Genomic DNA, 6,226 nt, shown 5'->3' with positions numbered 1-6,226 from the left:
TACTTTGGACATGTTGCCAGGAGGGACGGGTCCTTGGAGAGGGACATCATGCTTGGGAGGGTGGAGGGACAGCGCAGGAGGGGAAGACCCTCCGTGAGATGGATTGATTCGGTGACTGGGGTAATTGGGATGGGTGTGTCAGAGGCGGTGCTTTTGGTGCAGGACAGAGCAGGGTTTAGGGCTGTTGTGCATAGGGTCGCTATGAGTCGGAAACGACTCGAGGGCACATAACAACAACAACAACATTATAATTATATATTATTTCTCCCTTGTGGATAAATATTTAAAAACTTCAAGGTATCAATCTTGTCCTCATCTTTAGGTGTTTTTTTTTCTCTGACATAAACATTTTCCCATTTTTTTAAACCATCCAGCTCTTTTCCAACTATCTAATTCCTGAAACTGCATCATCCTTTCTGTATGCTTTGTGTGCATTCCATTTTTTGATGTCCTGGAGATTGAAGACAAAGACTAACCAAACTAATCATAACACATTAGATTTACTCTTAATAGTAAAGAATAGCATGGCAGCTCTGATTTTGCTTCATTGTTACATTCTTCACTAGGGAAGGTAAGCTAGATTAGTTCTTCTACCAAACAAAGCTGTTAACTAATATTCCCCTTGTTAAGAAGTAAACACCAACTGATATGAAGAAGAAAGGACACTAGATAAATAAGCATGACTGAAAAATAAAAACAAAGTAGAAACCCTTACACATTTAAATCTCAAACCTTCCACATTACCACAGTAATTAAAGCAGCACAATATAGGAACAGTGACAGATATATAGACCAATGGACTAGACAATTAAATGCATAAATAAATCCATTCGCTTATGGATAGCTAACACTTGACAAAGAGATGAAATCCATTTAAGGGAAAAAGATGACTGCTTTAACAAGTGATATTGGAAATACTGGATATCACTTTGCAGAAAATTGAAATAGGATTCTCACTCCTCACACCAAGAACTTTTATAGGTAGATAAGACTATCTGAATAAAACCTAACCTAAAAATATCACCTGGGGAAAAAAATTGAAGAAAATTTAGACCTCCAAAATTTTAAGAAGCTGTGCTGCAATCCCAATGGCTGAAGGATCACCGATGAGTCAGTTCTGACTTGATCTCACACAACAATCTATTGTAAGGTGAAATAATTTATAATATTCCTCATTTCTGCACTTATCTTGATGTTGTCCGTTGGCCCGTAGTGAGGACCTTTGTTTTCTTGATATTGAGATATAATTCATGTTGAAAGTTGCAGGCTTTGATCTTCTGCAGCAAGTATTTCAAGTCCTCTTCACTTTCAGAAAGCAAGGTTGTGTCACCTACATTATGTAGATTGTTGATGAGTCTTCTGATCCTGATGTTTCATTACTCTGTAGAGTCTAGCTTCACAAATTACTTGCTCAGCATACAGATTGGATACGTGTAGAGTAGAATGCAACCCTGACCATGCTGTTATTGTGTGTTGTGGAGTCAGAACTAATCCATAGCTGACCCTCCAGCAAGTTTTCAGAGACAGTAAATCAGGGGAGAAGATTGCCCATACTTGTTCCGTAGAGTAGCTGGCAGATTCAAACCACATACCTTTGGAATTGCAGCACAGCTTCTTATTACTCAGTCACTAGAGCTCCTAAACTATATAATATTCTCTGTTCCAACCAGATAAATGTTTCTTGGACTTGGTATAGATTTCATATGAGCACAATTAGGTGTTCTGGGATTCTGGTTCATCTTAATTTTAGCTGTAATGTGTTATGATCTACATGGTCAAATGTCCTTGCAAAATCAATAAGACACAGATAGATATCATTCTGGTATTCTTTGCTTTCAGCCAGGATCCATCTGTCATCAACGATGATATCACTCATGGCACCATCTGTTCTAAACCTCTCTGAAATTTCTGAAAGTCTTCTATGCATTTTGGGATGATCTTCAGCAATATTTTGCTTGCTTGTGACATTGATGATATTGTTTGATAATTCCTACAATGTGTTGGGTTATCTTTCTTAAGAATGGAACAAATATGAACCTTTTCTAGTTTGTTACCTAGGGAGTTGTCCTCCAAATTTCCTTGTGTAGTCTGATGAGCAGCCCAGGGTTGCGTCGTTAGTTGAAATATGCCAACCGCTATCTCATCTGTTCTCAGGGCATTACATTTTGTCAATATCTTCTTGAATGTCAACTTGAACTTCTTCCTTTGTTACTATTGGGTCTTGTTCATGTGATATTTCCTGAATTTTTTTCCATGTTGACCAATTCTTTGTAGTACAGTGACTCTGGGAGGATAGAAGGAGAATTGATGCCTTTGAGCTGTGGTGCTGGAGAAGAGTATTGAGAATACCATGGACTGCTAGGAAAACAGATTTGTCCTGGAAAGGGTTAAACCAGGTGGCTCCTTGGAGGCAAGGATTCTCAGGCTCCGTCTAACATACATTGGACATGTTGTGAGGAGAGACTGGTCCTTAGAGAGGGACATCATGCTTGGGAGGGTGGAGGGACAGCGCGGAAGAGGAAGGCCCTCTATGAGGTGGATTGATTCAGTGACTGAGATAATTGGGATGGGCGTGTCAGAGACAGTGCGATTGGCACAGAACAGAGCGGAGTTTAGGGCTGTTGTACATAGGGTCACTATGAGTCACAGGTGACTCGACGGCACATAACAACAACAACAACAAACCTGGATAATTCAGGATTTTATTCATGGTATCTCTCAGAATTGCAACTCAAAGCTTGATTTTGTTTTGGTTCTTTAAACATCCTTCGTATCAGCAGTACTTCAGGAGATATGTTGCTTTTAAGGAAAGTCTGCTGTCAGAGACCTCTCTATAATACTGAATAACACTGATGTAAGTTTGATGACTAAAGGCTAATGTGTGTCAGATCCAGGCCATGGTCTCTTCAATTATTCACTATGCATCTGAGAGATGAGTGAATAAGGATGACAGAAGAACTTATGCCCTTGAGTTGTGGTTTTGGAGAAGAATACTCAAAATCTTATGGACTGCTGAAAAAATATGCAGATGTCTTGGGGAATGTGCAGCCAGAGTACTCTTTGGATACAAAGATGACAGTGATTCATCATCTCTAATTCTTGGGACAAGTTGCTAGGAGCAATTATTCCTTGAAAAGCAATATCATGCTTGGAAATGTGGAGGATCAGCAAAAGAAAGGAAGACCTCGATGTGAAGAACTTACAAAAGACTGCAGCATTGGATTCCAGAGTGTCAGAGATGGTGAAGTTGGCACAGGATAGGCCAAAGTCAAAGTTTATTGTTCATTGGTTCCTATGAGTTATATTCAACTCAATGATAGTGGTTGTTAATAAGTGCTGTCAAGTCAAGTGCAACTCATAGTGACCCTATGAACAAAAGATTTGCACCTAGTCCTATTCTGTGCCATCTGACCTTGTCTGACACATTAGAATCCATTGCAGCAGTCACTGTGTCCATTCACTTGGTTGAGGGTCTTCCTTTCCTTCGCTGACCCTCCACTCTTCCCAACATCATGTCCTTCTCCAAGGAATAGCAACTCCTAGCAACGTGTCCAAAATATGTGAGATGAAGCCTCATCATTCTTGCCTCCAAAGAAGCTACACCCTCTCCAAGACACACCTGTTCTTTCTCTTGGCCATCCATGGGATGTTCAATGCTCTTCTACAACACCACAGCTCAAAGGCATTTTGTTATTGTTGTTGTTGTTGTTGTTGTTGTTATCCTTATTCATTGCCCAGGTCTCAGGTGCATAGCTAGTAATCAGAAAGGCGATGGCCTGAATCAGATGTGCCTTATTCCTCTAAATGACATCATTACACATCAAAAAATTAGAAAGATCCCTAACTGCAGATTTTCCCAGTACAATGTGATATTATTAATATTACATGCAAAAAAATACTGCTGATGATCATTTAAAAATGGCTGAAATAGTACATAAACAAGGAATTTCCAGAAGTTCAAGTGGGATTTAGAGGAAGCCATGACACCAGGGATATCACTACGGATGTCAAATGGATACTGGCTAAAAGTAAGGAATATTAGATGTGTGTCTGTTTGTGCTTTATTGACTATGCAAAGGTGTTTGACTGTGTGGCTCATGACAAGTTGTGGCTGATATTGAGAAAACAGGAATCCCAGAGCACTTGATTGTGCTCATGAGGAAACTATACCTTGGTCAGGAGACTTATGCAAATGGATCAGGGGAACACTGCATGATTTGGAATTAGGAAGGGAGCATGTCAGCTTTGTATTTTATCTCCATACCTGTTAAAACTATATGCTGAGCAAATTAGTTGAGAAGCTGGACTCTATGAAAAGGAATGTGGCATCAGGATTGGAGAGAGACTCATCAATAACTTGTGTTAAGCAGATGACAAGCCTTGCTTGCTGAAAGTGAAAGGACTTGAAGCACTTGTTACAAAAGATCAAGGAATGCAGACTTCAGCATGGATTGTGTCTTAATATCAAGAAAACAAATATTCTTACCACTGGATCAATAGACACTGTCATGATGCTTGGATCCACAATTAACACCCTTGGTACAAGCAGACAGGAAATAAGGAGATTTATTGCAACTCAATGGTACCTAACAACAATTTAAGGTATATATAGAAGCAAAAAAAGCACACTTAGCAGAGGATTTAACAGTTGGAACCTAATAACTTCATCTTTCATCTTCCCTGCTTATAAGAAATATTTTAATGACTCTTCTCCCAATTCAAATTTATTTGCACATTTTTTTTTGTCAAATCATGGTATAACCAGTATTCTTTGACAACATGACAATTCAAAGACATCATTTCTTCATCAGTGTTCTTTATAACTGTCTGTCACATGTGTACAAGGTGATTTGTATACCATAGAATGGATGTAGGAAAAAACAAAACAAAATTAAACAAAACTCACCAACTCAAATCAATGTTATCAAGTCAGAATAGATTTATAACTAGCTATGTTGAGTTTCTGATGCTGCAGATTGTAAAGGAGGAGGTTGTCCATCTTTCTCAACTTGAACTAGCTGTTAGATGTAAACTATTTCATTTATGTCAATATCCAATTTTCCCAGACATATTCTATGTTTAAAATACATTTACAGCTATGTCTCTTCATTTTACGTGATATTTTACTAACAAATGAAGATTTGTAATTGTCTGAAAGCTTTATTCTATTCATGTTATAAAGATAGATACTACAGTGAAGAAGTAGCTCATTGCTGGCTGAGTTTGAGAGCCTTCCAGCATAAGAAACTCATCTTTTAAAAAAGGAAAAAAGTAGTCTACTGATATCCATAAGCTATTACTGGCCAGTTACTAAGTGGTTAATACATAGTATATGCTGAATATTAATTTTTATGCTGCCAATATTGAATACTTAATAGATTGCATATGCTTTCTAAACTATACTGTTATGCATATACAAACTGAAACATAAAGTATTTCCCCTTGTGTCTTAGCCATCCAGTCAGTAATTCATTTAAAGTAGTTATTTCCTTATTAATTTAAATAGATATTATATTTATCAAGCATTTCTAGAATTTTTAAATAGTCCTATATTACAAGTATCTATCAACAATCTGTGTTATGCAGATGGCACAACCCTGCTTGCTGAAACTGAGGAGGACCTGAAGCGCCTGCTGCAGAGAGTCAAGGACTGCAGCTTCCAATATGGATTGAGGCTCAATGTCAAGAAGACAAAGATTCTCACCACTGGACCAATTGACAGCATCAGGGTGGATGGTAAAGAGATTGAGATTGTTCACAGCTTTAGTTTGCTTGACTCCATAGTCAACACTCTTGGCACCAGTAGCCAGGAAATTGAAAGATGTATTGCAATGGGAAAGTCTGCTGTTAGGGACTTCTCCAAAGTACTGAAGAGTAATTTTATCTCTCTGGAGACTAAGGTGTGTCTGATACAGGCCATGGTCTTTGCAGTCACTTATTATGCATCAGAGAGTTGGACAATGACCAAGGAGGATAGAAGGAGAATTGATGCCTTAAAGTTGTGGTGCTGGACAAGAGTATTGAGCGTACATGGACTGTTGAAAAACAAACAGATTCATCCTGGAAAGGGTTAAACCAGGAGGGTCCTTGGAGGCAAGGATTCTAAGGCTCCATCTAACATACTTTGGACGTGTTGTAAGGAGGGACCAGTCCTTGGAGAGGGACATCATGCTTGGTAGGGTGGAGGGACAGTGCAGGAGGGGAAGGCCCTCTATGAGGTGGATTG

This window comes from Elephantulus edwardii, unplaced genomic scaffold (genome assembly GCF_000299155.1).
Source record: "Elephantulus edwardii isolate Elephantulus edwardi_28Jun2011 unplaced genomic scaffold, EleEdw1.0 scaffold00010, whole genome shotgun sequence".
NCBI classification, from domain to species: Eukaryota; Metazoa; Chordata; class Mammalia; order Macroscelidea; family Macroscelididae; genus Elephantulus; species Elephantulus edwardii.
The sequence above is the reverse complement of the archived record's forward strand: the minus strand, read 5'-3'. Positions refer to the sequence as shown.